General features: G+C 36.3%; 1 pseudogene; it reads right to left on the bottom strand.

Annotated features, from left to right (window-relative positions):
• Nucleotides 1-2800: 2800 nt before the first annotated feature.
• Nucleotides 2801-18817, bottom strand: part of LOC100064573 (organic anion transporter 7-like) — a 35604-nt pseudogene continuing 19587 nt past the window's right edge.

Genomic DNA, 18817 nt, shown 5'->3' with positions numbered 1-18817 from the left:
TGGTTCTTAAATCAGACACAGTCCAACTCTTGCTGGTAACCACCACCAATTCCCATGGATTGTTGAGCTGAGAAAAAGGATTGAACCAGCAAACCCCAAACAATGGAGACTCCAGAGTGATTCCAAAAGTAATGGAGAACTACAGCTGCCACCAACAATTCCCAGCGTGGAATCTGGAGACTGAATCCAAACAAATAAGAAATTGTGGACTAAACTATCAGCAGTTCCCTATGTGAAATCCAAGGACAGAGCTAAGACCTGGGATTTTCCACCCAAGGAATTGTCATGTGAAAGATTAAGGGTTTGGCTCTTGGTAGAACCCTGTGCCAGCTCACTTGGATCTGGGCAGAATCCTCTGACAGCTCAATTGTCTCCAGGCAGAATTTTATGAACTCAATGGGCTCCAGGTAGAATCATCCACCAGCTACAGGTGACCTGCCCTGTAAAGGAAAGCCAATTAGTGTGCGAGCTAGAATATAAAAAGAGAGGAGAGCTAAAACTGAGAGGAACTAACCAATGGCCCTTAGAAATGATAAGAAAGACAGTGAACTCAAAATGGGGTTCATGGGGCATTATGCCTGTGTTTTGTGTTGTCCCCAAGTGCCATCAGAAGTTCACGTCAGTCCCACCACTCTCACCAAATCTGTTAAAAAACAAAATTTGAATGAGTAAATTTGTGGATATAATAGGCTTTATTAAGTGAGTCATAAATTGAGCAGCATCCCACTTAGCAACTAGAAGGGCACTCCTAGGGTTGGGAAATTGGAAGATTGGGAAAAGGGAAGATTTTGATAGAAAGGAGGATGGGGCAAGGAAGTCACTAGCAAAAGAAAGAAAGGACTGTTTTGGGCCAGGACGTCTTCTACTTTGTGGGGAAGAGACTGTCAGGGGTTTTATCATATAGATTACCTTCCTGGTGCAACTCTGGAAATTTCAGGTTGACTTAAAGGTCACATTCCTCGGGGGGTGGGGGGATGGCTGAAACTGTAATTAGGTTTTGGTTTGCTGTCATTGGGGCCATTTGGGCCTATTATTTTTTTGTAACACATCTAATTTTCCCTTTAAAGTGTACAATTCAGTGGGTTTTAGTTACCAAAGAGTTGTGGAACTAACACCACAGAATATCACTCATTACAGAACATCTTTATCACCACCAAAAAAACCAACTACAGGTGACAGAGGCTTCAATTTTCTCTAGTGAATTGGTATTTTTCCTCTTTGTGATATTGAAATTTATAATCAGAAATATATATTTAGGCTTCATCTCTATTTCTAGCGTTGGGTTCCTACAACACTTGGGATGTCCCAAGTGATGAGATCCACAAAGGTATCTTTTGTTATGTTAGTGAGGTGACTTTGGGACTGTGCCTAAGGATGGGGCTGGTGGCCAGGAGAACCATCCACGTGATTGGAGGGTTGGAACTTTCGGTCCCACCTTCTTCATCTCCAAGGAACAGAAAGAGGCTGGAAATTGAGTCAATTATCAGTGACCAATGATTTAATCTATTATGCCTACATAATGAAATTTCCACAAAAATCCAAAACGATTGAGTTTAAAGAGCTTCCAGTATGGTAACCAAATCCTCATCAGGAGGGTGACAGACCACAACTCCACAGCCACAGAAGCTCCTGTGCTTGGAACCCTCCTGGACCTCACCCTATGTATCTCTTCACCTGGCTATTCATTTGTATTCTTTATCATATCCTTTAATAAACTGGTAAATATAAGTAAACGTTTTCCTGAGTTCTGTGAGCTAGTCTAGCAAATTAATAGAAGCCAAGGAGGGGGTCATTGGAACCTCCAATCTATGGCTGGTGGGTCAGAAACACAGGGAATAACCCGGGCTTGCAACTGGTACCTGTCGTGGTGGGGAGGCAGCCTTGTGGGCCTGAGTCCTTAATCTGTGGGATATGATGGTAACTCTAGGTAGATAGTGTCATAATTGTATTACATTGTATAATTAAATTAAAGTGTCTCTTCTGCTGGGAACAGAGAGTTGGAGTCACATTGTCATCCCTCTTATTCATGGGAAGTGCCCATTTTATTAACTAAAAATTCAGTGTGCCTAGTTAAATTTGTATTCAAATAAACAGTGAATAACTCTTTAGTATATCTACATTCCATGCAATATTTGGGACATACTTATACTAAAATATTTGTTATTTATCAAAACTTTGAATTTAATGGGACATTCTGTATCTTATCCAGTTAGTACATAAAGATACAGAACTCTCAGATAAGTAGAAATTTCACACAAACAGTTGTTGATGCAATAACCAATAACCATTCTATAGAGAAAAGAAATAAGGTGAGTTTTACCTGAGCCAGAGCGATGTTTATAACTTGGGGAGGACTTTTCCAGAAAGGAAGAAAACATTCTGGAGAAATATGGTTTTCAGTGCAGATTCGTATCTTTTTAGAACAAAGAACATACATTGAACACACCCAGGATACATTTTCATCAAAGTTTGAAAGAAGTATTTAGTTGCAAATTAGCAGGTCAACATGACCCTTATGTTTGGAAAGGGACTAATATGGGCATTACCAATAGGGCATAGGAGGGGAAGTAGGCATTCTTATCTTAAGAGAGTGCATTCTTTAATGGTTGAAACAGATGTACAATGAGTGTTTGATAGGCCATAAATCAGGCTTCTTTAGTTCAAGTAAAATCAATTTTGAACCCAAATAGTTACCCCATGTACGTCAATATGTGAAAATCTCCTGTGACAGTGAGTAATTTTCAGTGTAACTATGCACCATACAACATTTGGGATATTAGCATACAAAAATATTTGTTGTTTATCCAAAATTCATATTTAATTTAGTGTCCATGATGCTGTCTGCCAACCCTGTCTGTTCAGCTTCTGGAATTGCACAGATTAGTGGAGCACATGCTCGAGAGTTGGCCAAGGAACAAACAGAATTCGTGTGTCCTGATTCCATGTATCTTTCATTCCAGGATCCTCTAAGACTAAGAGAGTTCTTATACCTTGAAGACAGAAAGATGACAAATACTGGCACAGAAACCACCAGCTGGAGGGTGCGCCAGTCTTGAATGGCATAAGCCAAACCTCCTAGTATTACTTACCCAAAAGTATTGACACGGTTTGTCAGTGTCATTCCTATGGCTCGGAATCAGGGCACTGTCCATTCTACATCTGAAAGAAAACACACACAGGATTTTGACTTCAAACAAAGGTGTACTGTCATCATCAAAGTCAAGGTTTGGAAAATGTACTAGAAAAAAAGTGTTGACTTATTGAGCATAACGCTATTTAACATGATGTTCACGACAGAAAAGCCAGCCAAGAAGCACAATGAGCAGTCAATGAGGGAGGTTGGGGCAAACACCATCTGAGTATTATCCTTCTCCCAACCTGAGAAGCAGGTACAGGTTATATTAGGGAACAAGAACAACCTGTTGTAAAAATAAGTGTGAAAAAGAAGGTGCACTTTGAAATTTAGGAAATGTTTTCACAAGTGAAACTTTGCACTTAAAATGTTACAGAATCAACAGGTAACCAACAACAGATCTTCTCAGAAGCAACCCTCCCTGTTTGTAAACAGCTACTAAATACAACAAAGCTTCTTCTCTAATCTGTTACCAGTAGATCTTTGACCAATTGAAATAAAAGACAGGCTGCAATATTGGAAATTTTAACATGTCATAAATATTCCTTGTACTAGCACACATTTAGCATAGAGGAAATTCTGTATAGTGTCTAGAACACAGTGGATAGAAGTCTGTTTTTGGACTCCAGGACTGTGCAGGCTAAGGCTAAAGTGATGTGAAAGGTTTCCTTCTGTTACTGATTTCTAGTTTCATACCATTGTGGTCAGAACAGATACTTGATGTGATTTCAATCTTCTTAAATTTTCCAGGAGTTTTTTTGTTACCTAACATATGATCCATGCTGGAGAATATTCCATGTGCGCTTAGAAAGAATATGAATTCTGCTGCTGTTAGATGGAATGTTCTGTATATGTCTGTCCCCTACTATTATTATATTGTTGTCTATTTCTCCCTTCATATCTGTTAGTAAGTGCTTAATATATTTAGGTATTTCGATGTTTGGTGTACATATTATTTTCCAGTTTTATTAAGATATAGTTTGCATACAGCATTGTATAGGTTTAAGGTGTTCAGCATAAAGATTTGACTTACATATATTGTGAAATGATCGTCACAGTAAATTTAGCTATCTTCTATCATCTCAGATACAAAAGTAAGAAGACAAAATAATTTTTTCCTTCTGATGAAAACTTTTAGGATATACTCTGTTAACTTTCAAATATATCATACAGCAGTGTTAGCTGTAATCATCATGTTCTACTTATTTATCTTGTATCTGGAAGTTTGTACCTTTTGACCACTTTTTTAATCCCCCCTGTCTCTGGTCCCCACAAATCTGTTCTCTTCTTCTACGGGTTTGTGTTTTCTTTTTTTTTAATTCCACATTAATTGAGTTCATACAATATTTGTCTTTCTCTGTCTGACCTATTTCACTTGGCATAATGCCCTCAAGGTCCTTTTTTGTTGCTACAAATAGAAGGATTCCCTTCTTTTTTATGGCTAAGTTATGTATATAATCAACTTCTTTATCCATTAATTCATTGATCAATACTTAGGTTGTTTCCATGTCTTGGCTATTGTAAATAATGCTGCAATGAATATGGGAGTGCAGATATCTCTTCAACATAGTGTTTTTCTTTCCTTCAGACATATATCCAGAAGTGAAATTACTGGATCATATGGTAGTTCTATTTTTAATTTTTTGAGAAAACTTCATCCTGTTTTCCATAGTGTCTGTACCAATTTACAATGCTGCAAACAGTGCATAAGTGTTCCCTTTTCTCCACATCCTCTCCAACACTCATTATTTCTCATCTTGTTCACTATAGCCATTCTAACAGATGTGAGGAAATATCTCATCGTGGTTTTGATTCACTTTTCCCTAACGGTTAGTGATGTCGATCCCCTTTTCATGGGCCTGTTGGCCATCTGTATATCTTCTTTGGAAAAATGTCTATTCAAATTCTTTGTCAATTTTTAATTGGATTATTTGGCTTTTTGCTTTTGAGTTCTATGAGTTCTTTATATAGTTTGGATATTATCCCTCATCAAATGTATGATTTATAAATAATTCTTCTAATTCTGTAGGTTGTCTTTTTCATTTTCATGATAATTTTTTTGCTGTGCAGAAGCTTTTTAGTTTTATGTAGTCCCACTTGTTTATTTTTGCTTTTGTTGCTTGTGCTTCAGGTGTCATATATAAAAACTCATTGCTAAGACCCATGTCAAGGAGTTTTTTTCCTGTGCTCTTTTCTCACCTCGGGCCACAAATAGGATGGCCAGAATGGAGATTCCCAGCAGGAACAGGGAAAGAATCTGGCTTACTCTATGGCCAAGGTGACTCAATGCTAAAAGTACAACGTAAGTGCTTGGCATTTTGACTACACCAAAAAGAACCTGGAACAGGAAAATATTTTTCCCCTGGTGCTGGAGGTGGAGACTAAGGCCAAATAAGAGAATTAAAGTTGCAAATCTGTGGTGAAAGGAAGAGGAAACACAGATGTCATAAGGTTTTGATTGTCTTAGAAATGATGATATTGAGTCAGGAAGCCAGAGGTTAGTATCAAGAAAGAAGGTGTGATCTGACTTGTGGAATATTTGTGTGTTGATTATATTTTCTTATTTTCCATATTCTTGATGCTCTGGCATTTAGGGCCTTCATTCTGGAGAGTCTGCCTTTCCCATGGTTAGCTAATTCCTAAAGATAGCAAATGACTCCCCTGTGAGTGCACCTTTCATATACAAACTCTCAATCCAGAGCCCACACCCTCAACCATCTCCTTTATCAAACTCACACACCAAGCCAGTGTCTCCCCTCCCATAAATCAACCCAGGGCTAGGTGCTTGACAGCTACGGACCACCACTATAGCCCAGAATCCACTAAAATTATTCAAACTATCAAATCCTGAGCTTACTCAGAGTACCTATCCTCCTCTCCCATTCTTTCTCACAAGAACCCCAATAAAGTCTCTGGGACATGCTCTTTCTTTTCATTCTCTTCTGCCTGCGGACTGACACTGGTGTCTCTCACATGGCCCTGTCTGGTGTTTCATGCCTCCTGTTTCTAAGGATCTGTGAGTATAAACTTCTTTCATGGCAATCATTTCTGAGTCTGTGTGTCTTACCATACACGATTAAAACAGATCTTCAGTACACTTTAAATGCAACTTCATTGCAAGTTAATGACTTAAAAATTATCATATAATTATAGTATGATATGGGAGGTTACAGTTGTTGCTAAAAGTTTGGTAAGTGGAGAGCGTTTTTGTGGAGGACACATGAGGGGGTGTTCTAGGGTTTTAGAGTTTTTTCTATATCCTGATCTGGATGATGGTTCTATACTTACATATAGAAATATTCATTGAACTGTATATATTTGAGCACTTTAGTGTTTGTAATTTTACCTCAATTAAAATGAAAACAAACAAGTGAAGAAACTTAAAGCTGAAGTCTGTACTGTGATTTTTCTCAGCCTCATCTCCAGTGATGAGCCTAGTAGAATGATGTGACAACAAAACTCCTCATTACACAATTAGGTCTTTGCCAGTCTTTTCATAACCCTTTCACTACCTATAAACATAGCAATTATCATGTGGCTTTCTCATGTTTTATCTCAAATCTATCCCCAAGTATGTGGTATCACCTGAAATAACAAATAAAATCCAGTTTCCAATATTTTAATGTTTCTCATGCACTGTGTGAAGCTTACCTCAAGAAGGACAGTAAACAGATCCTTCATGTAGGTTGGTGTGTGGAACAAGTCTTACACAGAAGTTTTGGTGTGTTCTCTCTCCAGTTCCTCCTGCATGGTGCATGTCAAAACCTTCAAGAACAATAACAGCAAGCCGTTCAGTTGTTGCAGTGGTAGATATTGTGAACACCCAACAAAGGACAAGATATATGACTTTCATTTTTGTCCACTGGAAAATATAGCCATGGAAGATGAACACAATTAATGAGATAAAAACTTATGTAGTAAGCATTAAAAATAAAGCAAACTACATGGAGGAGAGAACTAATGAGGTCAAAGTAGAAAAAAACCTAGAAATTTTTCACATGGAGGAAGAGAGAAAACTAAGATTTTTTACATAAGAAATTCTTTGAGGGGCTGGCCTGGTGGCACAGCAGTTGGGTTCACATCTTCCACCTTGGCGGCCCAGGATTTGCCAGTGTGGGTCCCGGGTGTGGACATGGCACTGCTTGTCAAGCCATGCTGTGGCAGGCATCCCACATATAAAGTAGAGGAAGATGGGCACAGATGTTAGCTCAGGGCCAGTCTTCCTCAGCAAAAAGAGGAGGATTGGCAGCAGATGTTAGCTCAGGGCTAATCTTCCTCAAAAAAAAAAAAAAAGAAAGAAAGAAATTCTTTGAGAGATATCTGACTCAATAAGGAAAAGTAACATGAGGATTGTAAGTATCCCAGAATTAGAAGAGAGGGAAAAAAGAGCAGAGAGTTTATTCAAAGAAATGATAGTTGAGAACTTCCCAAACCTGGGGAAAGAACTAGATGTGCAAGTATGTAAGGTTAATAGAACTTCTAATTGCCTCAATGCAAAAAGACTTTCCCCCAGGCATATAATACTAAAACTGTAAAAGTCAATGACAAAGACCAAATATTAAGGGCAGCAAGTGAGAAGATAACCTACAAAGGAAGCCCCATCAGACTTTCAGCAGATTTCTCAGCAGAAACCCTAAAGCCTAGGAGAACGTGGAATGATATATTTAAAATGCTGGAAGAAAAAAACTACCAGCCAAGAATACTCTATACAGTGAAATTATTCTTCACATGCGACAGAGAAATAAAAGCTCTCCCAGACAAACAAAAACTGAAGGAGTTCATCACGACAAGACTGGCCTTACAAGAAATAATGAAAAGAGCATTCCTACCTGAAACAAAAAGGCAAAGGTTTGTAAAGCTTCGAGCAAGGGACAAATAGACAGAATCGGAAAATTACAGCTCTCTATCAGAATAGGTTAGTAAACACTTAATTATAACATAACAACTAAAGGGAAAGAAAGCGTCAAAAATAACTATAACCACTTCAATTTGGCTACAAACTCAAACACAAAAAAATAATTTGTGGCAATAAAAACATATACGGGGAACAGGAAATGGATGGAACCTGCATTGGATAATGGAGATAAGAGGCTATCACAAAAAAGACTATCTCATCTACAAGATCTTTTATACAAATTTTACAGTAATAACAAAACAAAAAATCAGAGCAGAGTCATAAATCATAAATGAAGAGAAAAATGAGAAAAAATCACAGAAAACCACCAAACTGAAATGGCAGACAGAAATACAAGGAAAAAGAAAAAATGGAAATATAGAACAACCAGAAAACAACAGATAAAATGGCAGTATTAACCTCTCATATATTAATAATCACTCTAAATGTAAATGGATTGATATCATCAATCAAAAGACACAGAGGGTCTAGATGGATTAAAAACAAGGATCCAAAATTATGCTACCTCCAGGACATCCATCTCAGCTCTAAAGACAGACATATGCTCAGAGTGAAGAAATAAAGGATGATACTCCAAGCAACTGGTGACCAAAAGAAAGCAGGTTTATACACTCTTATATAAGAGAAAAGAGATTTTAAGAGAAAAGATAAGAAGAGACAGAGATGGAGAGTATATATTTATAGAAGGGGAATTCCATCAAGAAGACATAACACTTATGAATATATATGCACCTAACACAGGAACACGAAAGTATATGAAGCAACTGTTAACAGACCTAAAGGGAGAAATTCACAGCAACACAATAATAGGTGGGAACCTTAACAACCCACTTACCTTAATGGATAGACCATCCAGACAGAAAATCAACAAGGAAACAACAGCCTTAAATGAAACACTAGAATAGATGGGTTTGATAGATATATATAGGATATTTTATCCCAAAACAGCAGAATACACGTTCATTTCAAGTTCATGAGGAACACTCTCAAGGATACACCATATGTTGGCAAAAAAAACAAGCCTCAATAAATTTAAGAAGATTGAAATCATATCAAGTTTGGATCACAATGGTATGAAACTAGAAGTCAACTACAAGAAAAAGCTGGAAAGTCACAAATATGTGGAGACAGAAAAACGTGCTACTGAACAACTACTGAATTAATGAAGACATTGAAGGAAAAATAAAAAAATACCTAAAGACAAATAAATGAAAACACAACTTACCAAAACTTACCAGATGCAGCAAAAGTGGTACTAAGAGGGAAGTCCATAGCAATACAAGCCTACCTCAAGAAACACAAAAAATCTCAAAGAAAGAATCTTACACTATATCTGAGAGAACTAGAAAAGAAGAACAAACAAAGCCCAAAGTCAATAGAGGGAAGGAAATATAAAAATAAGAGTAGAAATAAATGAAATAGAGACTAAAAAAACAATAGAAAGGATCAATGAAACTAAGATCTGGTTCTTTGAAAAGATAAATGAAATTGATAAACTGTTAGTCAGACACTAAGAACAAAAGAGAGAAGACTCAAATGAGTAAAATTAGAAATGAAAGAAGAGAAATTACAATGGACACCACAGAAATAGAAAGGAGTATAAGAGAATACTATGAAAAGCTATGCACTAACAAACTGAATAACCTAGAAGAAATGGATAAATTCTTACAATGATACAACTTCCCAAAACTGAATCAAGAAGAAATAGAGAATCTGAATAGACCAATCACAGGTAAAGAGATTGAAACACTAATCAAAATCCTCCCCAAAATCAAACGTCCAGGACTAGACAGCTTCTCTGGTGAATTCTACCAAAGAGTCAAAGAGCATTTAATAACCATCCTCAAGTTCTCCCAAAAAATTGAAAAGGAAGGGAACCTTCCTAACTCATTTTACAAGGCCAACATTACCCCAGGACAAAAACTAGGAAAGGAAAACACAAAGAGGAAAATTGCAGACCAACATCTCTGATGAACTTACATGCAAAAGTCATCAATAAAATATTAGCAAATCGAATACAGCAATACATTACAAGGATCATACACCACTATCAAGTGGGACATTTTCCAGTATTCAGGGATGGTTCCATGCTGGCACATTAATCAATGTGATACACCACATTAACAAAATGAAGAATAAAAATCACATGATCATCCCAATATTACAAAGAGAGAAAGCATTTGACAAGATTCAGCATCCATTTATGATAAAACTTCTCAATAAAATGGCTATAGAAGGAAAGCAAGTCAACATAATAAAGGCCATATATGACAAACCCACAGCTAACGTTATAATCAACAGTGAAAAACTGAAAGCAATTCCTCTGAGCACAGGAACAAGACAAGGATGCCCTCTCTTGCCAGTCTTATTCACCATAGTTTGAAAGCTTTAGCCATGGCAATTAGGCAAGAAAAAGAAATAAAAGGGATCAAAATTGGAAAGGAAGAAGTAAAACTGTCAGTATCTGCAGATGACATGTTTCTCTCTGTATAAAACTCTAAAGAAACCACAAAAAAAAAAAACTGTTGGAAATAATCAACAAGTACAGTAAAGCTGCAGGGTACAAAATCAACATACAAAAATCAATGCATGTATACACTAATAACAAACATGCAGAGGAAGAAATCAAGAATACAATTCTATGTAGAATTGCCAAAAAAATAATAAAATATCTAGGAATATATTTAACCAAGGAGGTGAAAGACCTATAGACAGAAAGCTATAATACATTATTGAAAGAAATGGAAAGTATTCCATGCTCACGGATTGGGAGAATAAACATAGTTAAAATGTCCATGTTGTGTAAAGCAATCTACAGATTCAATGCAATCCCAATCAGAATTCTAATGTCAATCTTCATGCAAATAGGACAAAGAATCTTCAAATTTACATGGAACAACAAAAGATCCCAAATAGTCAAAGCAATCATGAGAAGAAAGATCAAAGTTGGAGGTATCACAATCCCTGAATTCAAAATATACTGCAAAATTATAGAATCAATAAAGCATGCACTGGCAGAAGCACACACACCCAGATAGATGGAAGAGAATTGAAAGCCCAGAGATAAATCCACATATCTGTGGACAGCTAGTTTTCAGAAAAGGAGCCAAGAACACACAATGGAGAAAAGAAAGCCTCCCCAATAAATTGTGTTTGGAAAACTGGACACCAATGTGAAAAAGAAAGAAACTAGACCATTGTCTTACACCATACACAAAAATTAACGAAACACATTAAAGACTTACTTGAACCTATGACCTGAAACCAAAAGACTTCTTGAGAAAACATAGGCAATACACTCTTTGGCATTTGTTTAGCAGTATCTTTTGGAATATCACGTCTCCTCAGGCAGGGGAAACAAACAAACAAAAATAAACAAATGGGACTACCTCAGATTAAAAATCTTCTGCATGGCAAAGAAAATCACCAACAAAACAAAATGACAACCCACCAAGTGGGAGAAAATATTTGCAAATCATATAAATGACAAAGGGATAATTTCCAAAATATATGAAGAGCTCATATAACTCAACAATAAAAACATGAGCAACCAAATAAAAAAATGAACAGAGGATATAAACAGATGTGGAGGCATCCCAAGTGCACAACAATGGATGAATGGATAAAGAAGATGTGGTATACATATACAATGGAATACTACTCAGCCATAAAAAGGACAAAATAGTGCCATTTGTGACAACACTGATGGACCTTCGGGGTGTTATGCTAAGCAAAATAAGTCAGATGGAGAAAGACATACACTATATGATTTCACTAATATGAGGGAGATAAACACATGTATGAGGAAAATAGATTAGTGGTTACCTGAGGGGAAGGAGGTGGGGGGAGGGCAAAAGGGGTTAATGGCATCTATATGTATGGTGATGAATAAAAAACTAGACTATTGGGGGCTGGCCCCGTGGCCGAGTGGTTAAGTTCACGCGCTCTGCTGCAGGCGGCCCAGTGTTTCGTTGGTTCGAATCCTGGGCACGGACATGACACTGCTCATCAAACCACGCTGAGGTGGCGTCCCACATACCACAACTAGAAGGACCCACAACGAAGAATATACAACTATGTACCGGGGGGCTTTGGGGAGAAAAAGGAAAAAATAAAATCTTTAAAAAAAAAACAACTAGACTATTGGTGGTGAACACGATGCATTACAAACAGAAACTGATATATAATAATGTACACCTGAAAGTCACACAATGTTTTATGCCAAAATGACCTCAATTTCAAAAAAGAACTCCTCACGGTACAACTAGTTCCATGTTAGCCTTTTCATAACATTTCACTACCTCCAAACATAGTAATTATCTTTGTGGCTTCTTCATGTTTTATTTCAAATCTGTCCCTATAAGCATGTCATATCTTTGAAGTGAGATATCGCCACTGTTTCATGTCTCCACTATTTTAACATTCCTCGTGCACTGTCTGAAGCCTACATCATAAAGACCAGTAAAGAGATCCTTTTCTGCAGATTGGGTGTGCGGAGCAAGTCACACACAGGTTTATTCTATGCTGTCTCCGGCTCCCCTGGCATGAAGGATCTCAAAAACTTCAACAACAAAAACAGCAAACTGTTTAGTTGTCACAAAATGGTAGACATTGTAAAGCCCCCAACAGAGGACAAGATAGTTGACTTCCTTTCTTTCCTCTGGAAAATATAGCCATGGAAGATGCAATGACAGGTGTAAAAGTGGTATGAAAGATGAATTAGGGAGCTAAAGGGGCCTGCGGGAAATTTTACAGTGACAACGATGTTCTAACATGAGACTCAGTTTGGCTGCTGGGCATCAAATGGATGTGTCGGTTAGAGATTTTGATGAGGAAGCAAACTAAATGAAGAGTTGCTCCATTTAGAGTCCAAAGCTTCATTTATACCAGAAAAGCATGAAAATTCTGGCCAGTGAGCTTGGTTCTCAGCTGGCTTCTCTTAGTAGAAAAACAGTTATTTTCAAGATGGAGAATAATTTCTGAGAGCTTTTATTCTGGTTTTGGGGTCAGCATCTTTAAGGGAAATCTTGGTGTATGTTGTGCCTCCTTGATTGAGATGCCTAGAATTAAATATGAAGATGAAATCAGGGGAGATCATGATGTAGTGTGATTTATACCCAGGCTGTATAACCTGGCATCATACAATGGCTCTGCCACATACTAGGAATACGCCTTGAGGAAGGTAACAAGACATCTCCAAGCCTCAATTTCCTTGTCATTAAAAAGATGAATAAGAATAAGAAGATGTGGCAACCTGCAGAATGGAGATGATATTTGCAAATCACATGTCTGATAACCATTTAATATCCAAAATGCATACAGAACTCATACAAGAAATAATAATATGATTAAAATGGGCAGATGATATAAACACACATTTTTCTGAAGAAGACATACAGAAGGCCAACAGGTACATGAAAAGGTGCTCAACATCACTAATCATACAGGAAATGCAAATCAAAACTACAATGAGATAACACCTCACACCTGTTAGAATGGCTACCCTCAAAAAGGCAAGAAATAAGCCTTAGTGAGTATATGGAGAAAAAGGAATGCTTGTGCACAGTGGGTGGGAATGTAAATTAAGGCAGCCACCATGGAAAACAGTATGGAACTTCCTCAATAAATTAAAAATAGAACCACTATAAGATCCACTAATTCCACTTCTGGTTATTTATCTGAAGAAAATGAAAACACTAACTTCAAAAGATATATGCACCCCCATGTTCATTGCACCATTATTTATAACAGCCAAAATATAGAAACAACTAAGTATCCATCGATGGATGAATGTATAAAGAAAATGTGGTATATATACAATGGAATATTATTTAGTGATAAAAAATAAATCTTTCCATTTGAGATAACATGGATGGACCTTGAGGACATTGTACTAAGTGAAATAAGTCAAGTAGAGAAAGACAAATACCATATGACCTCACGTATACGTGGAATCTAAAACAAAACAACACAAAACACAACCAAGTTCATAGATACCAAGAACAGATTACTTGTTGCCAGAGGTGGAGAGTCGGGGGGCGGGGGTTGGTGAGCAAAATGGGTGAAGGGAGTCAAACGTCAAGAACTTCCAATTTTAAAATATATAAGACATGCGGATGTAGTGTACAACATAACGACCATAGTTAATAATATTGTACTTTATATTTGAAAATTGCTAAGAGAGTAAATCTTAAAATTCCTCATTACAAGCAAACTAAATTTTGTAACTATATATCGTGACAGATGATAACTAGCCTTATTGTGGTGAACATTTTAGAATATTTACAAATATCAAATCAGTATGTTGTACACCTGAAACTAAAATAATGTTGTATGTTGATTATACATCAAAAAAAAGAAGAAAATGTAAAAGAATTAGGATCACGAGAAGTAGGAGAAAAAAATGTCTCCCTCACAAGGATTTCCAAGGCATGCATGAGGTCACAAATGTGCGTATAGAATTATATGTAGTCCAGATCAGGCAGTTATTGATTTATTAATTATTCAAATAATATTAGCTCCATTCTCTTACCATCTATACAAATGAACCAATACCATGAAGCTCATTACAGAAAATTCCACGATGAAGGGAATTCAGAGAAATGAAAGGCCACTCTTCCTGGAGATCTGGAGCAATCAACAGATTGATACTGACATAAAGTGGCGCAGCTTTAAGTTAGAAGAACTGTCTGGAGCAGGTGTGTTTGGCAATCTATCAGATGGAATTTTAAACAGGAGTAAGACCACAAGTTTCTGAATTATCTTTATAAAATTAAAAAAAATCAAATTCCACCAGATGTGCCATTGTATGTTTCCAGAAATGTTTTATTCCTCTTCTTTGAACGGCTAACTTCTAATCTTCTCCTTCGTCAATAAAAGGTAGATTTCTTTTCCTTCTATCCATTAGCATTCTTTACATTCCGTTATCTTTTTAAATATTTGGATTTAAAAATGTCTATGAATTTTTCTCTCTCATATTAATGTAAAAGCTCTTTAAATGCTAGAACTCTGATTTATTCTGTTATTCATGATCTAGTGCCATGCATGGCACAATATAATATTTCAGTAAGTACTTTATATGTATAGATGTGCATGACATGAAGAATGATTCAACTAATTATGCAAGACAAAATTTGCCTCCCTTATCTGAGATGGAAAACAAGAATGAGAAAGACTTCTCTGAGGCGTTTCCACTCAGTCATGCTCTTGAAACTTGTAATAAGGATCGTGTAAACTCCACACAACTTGGATTTGGACTGTTGTGGTCACTGCCGTATTTCCAGGGATAGGAAGAAACCTGCCACAGGTCAGCACTCACTAAATATCGCATGAAAGAAAGTGCACGGGTGAATGAACAAATAGGAGAACCTCCTTATTCTCTAGTCACTAATCATGGTCACTAATCCTTCTAGTGACACTACTGCTCTGAAAAATGGTCATCAGAACATTAATCTGAAGGGAATGGATTACTTATTACTTTCTCTTACACAGTTAGAGTGAGAACCATATACAATCTTCTTTTAAAATAATTTTTATTTAATTACGTTTTAAGGTGACATTCGCTTATAACATTACATAAATTTCAGGTAAACGTCATTATATTGTGACTTATATGTAGACCACATTGTGTTCACTACCCAAAGTCTAATTGCCATCCATCTCCACACCTATGTGCCTTTTTACTCCTTTCGCCTTCCCACCACCCTGTTCCCTGCTAGTAACCACAAAACTATTCTCTATGTCATCTGTGTTTGGAGTTCTTGTTTTTCAATATCTAACATATGAGTGAAATCATACGGTATTTGGCCTTCTGTGTCTGACTTATTTCGCTTAACATAATTTTAACCTCGAGGTCCATCCATGTTGTCGCAAATGGCAAGATTTCATCTTTTTATGGCTGAGTAGTGTTCTATTGTGTGTATATTCATGTTATACATGTTGTACATGTGATATATATCACATCTTCTTTACCCGTTCATCCTTTTATGGCACTTAGGTTACTTCCAAGTCTTGGCTATTGTTAATAATGCTGCAATGAAGATAGGGGTGCATATATCTTTTCAAATTAATGTTTTCGTGTTCTTTGGATAAATACCTAGAAGAGGAATAAATGAATCATATGGTACTTCTATTTTTAATTTTTTGAGAAATCTCCATACTCTTTTCCATAGTGGTTGTACCAGTTTACATTGTCAACAGAAGTGTATGAAAGTTCCCTTTTCTCTACATCCTCTCCAACACTTGTTATTTCTTGTCCTTTGAGTAATAGCCATTCTCATGGGTGTAAAGTAATATCTCATTGAAATTTTAATTTGCATTTCCTCTATAATTACTGATATTGAACATCTTTTCATATGTCACATGGCTATTTGTATATCTTATTTGGAAAAATGTATATTTATAACCTCTGCCCCTTTTTAAATTGGGTTGTTTGTTTTCTCAGTGTTGAGTTATATAAGTTTTTAAATATATTTTGGATATTAATTCCTCATAGATATATGAGGTGCAAATATCTTCTCTCAGTGTTAGTCTTTTCACTTTGGTTATTGCTTCCTTTGCTGTGCAGAAGCTTTTTAGTTTGATGTAGTTCCATTTGTATATTTTTTCTTTTGTTCCTCTTGTCTGAGGAGATATGATATTTGAAAAGATATTGCTAAGGCTGATGTCAAAGAATGTACTGTCTATATTTTTCTCATATATTTCATTGTTTCAAGTCTTACATTCAAGTTTTTAACCCATTTTGAGTTAATTTTTGTGTATGGTGTAAGATACTGGTCTACTTTCATTGTTTTCCATTTGGCTGTCCAGTTTTTCAAACACCATTTATCGAGGAGACTCCTTTCTTCGCTGTATGTTATTGGCTTTTCGGTCAAAAATTAAGTGTCTGTAGATTTGTAGGTTTATTTCTGGGCTCTCACTTCTGTTTCATTGATATGTGTATGTGTTTTTCTGCCAGTACCATGTTGTTTTGATTACTATAGTTTTGTATTACACGTTGAAATTGGGGAGTTTGATACCTTCAACTTTGTTCTTTTGTTCTTTTTCAGGATTGCTTTGGCTGTTCAAAATTGTTTGTTGTTCCACGTAGAATTTAGGATTCTTTTTTCTATTTCAGTGAAAAATGTCATTGGGACTTTGACAGGTATTGCATTGAATCTGTTGATTGCTTTAGGAAGAATGGATATTTTAGGTATGTCAATTCTTCCAGTCTATGAGCATGGAATATCTTTCCATTTCTTTGTGTCTTCTTCGAATTCTTTCAACAACGTTTTATAGGTTTCAGGGTACATGTCTCTCACCTCCTTAGTTAAATTTATTCCTAGGTATTTTATTCTTTCTGTTCCAATTGAAAATGTAATTGTATTCTTGATTTTTCTTTCTGCTACTTCATTGTTTGTGTTAGAAAGGCAACTGATTTTTGCATGTTGATTTTGAACCCTGCAACTTTACTGTATTCTTTTATCATTTCTAATAGTTTTTTGATGGATTCTTCAGTGTTTTATATAATATTTAAAAAGTAAGCTGTTCAGATCCTTTCCTTCCATATCCATTTTATTCAGAGTTTTTATCGTAAATAGATGTTGTTTCTTGTTGAATGCTTTCTTGGCTTCTATTGAAATGTCCTTATGATTTTTATTTTTCATTTTCTTTAATGTAGTGTATCACTGATAAATATTCAGATGTTGATCCATTTTTGCATTCCTAGAATTAATCCCACTTTATCATGGTGTATGATCCTTTTAATGTATTGTTGTATTCGATTTGCTAATATTTTTTTGAGGATTTTTGCATCTATTCATCAGTGATATTGGCCTGTAATTTTATTTTTTTGTGCTGTCCTTGTCTGGTTTTGGTATCAACATAATGTTGGCCTCATAGACTAGTTAGGAAGCATCTCCTCCATTTCAATTTCTTGGAAGAATGAGAGGGATAGGTATTAAATCTTCTTTTAATATTTGATATAATTTAACAGGGAAGCTGCCTGGTCCTGGACTTTTTTTGTGGGGGTGTTGATTACTGTTTCAATCTTCTTACTTGTTATCAGTCTATTCAGATTCTCTATTCTTCTTGATTCAGTTTGGAAGATTATACAATTCTAGGAATTTATCCATTTCTTCTAGATTACCCAATTTGTTGGTGTATAAATTTCCATAGTTTCTCTTATAATCCTTTGTATTTCAGTGGTATGTGTTGCAGTTTCTCCTTTTTGCTTCTTTAATTTTCTTTGCGCATTCTCTATTTTTTCTTTGTGAATCTACAATTTTTGTAATTGTTCATACTCGGTGCTTTCTGCCTCCATTGAGTAAAACGGGTGTTCAATACTTTCGGCAACAGTATGCCAATTTTTAATTTTAACCCAAACGATGTTGACACTCATTCAGAATGAGTACAGTGAGGTCAGAAGACACATAACCACTCCTGAGACCTTCCCTTGCATTCCTTTTGTGAATACTGACTAATATGGATGTCAAGTCACGTCTTCTCTACATCCAAAATCCAACTCTCATCCTCCTCAACTCCAGGGTTAGGGTGTCTCCAGCATCCTTCTTTCCATTTCTGTGGGCAGCTTTTCTGAGTTCCTTCAAGCCCTCTTCAGGTTTGTTGATGATAATAAGCCACCGAGCAGACTCTGCCAGCCATCTGATCAAAGAACAGAACAGAGGTGCAGTTAACTCTCATTTGCCCATTTTACATATTACCTTTGTCCAGAGATGGGAAGGAGTTTGGACTATGCCATCCAAAATATGCTGTTTTGATATATTGATTAT

This window comes from Equus caballus, chromosome 12 (genome assembly GCF_041296265.1).
Source record: "Equus caballus isolate H_3958 breed thoroughbred chromosome 12, TB-T2T, whole genome shotgun sequence".
In the NCBI taxonomy this organism is placed as follows: Eukaryota; Metazoa; Chordata; class Mammalia; order Perissodactyla; family Equidae; genus Equus; species Equus caballus.
The sequence above is the reverse complement of the archived record's forward strand: the minus strand, read 5'-3'. Positions and strand labels throughout refer to the sequence as shown.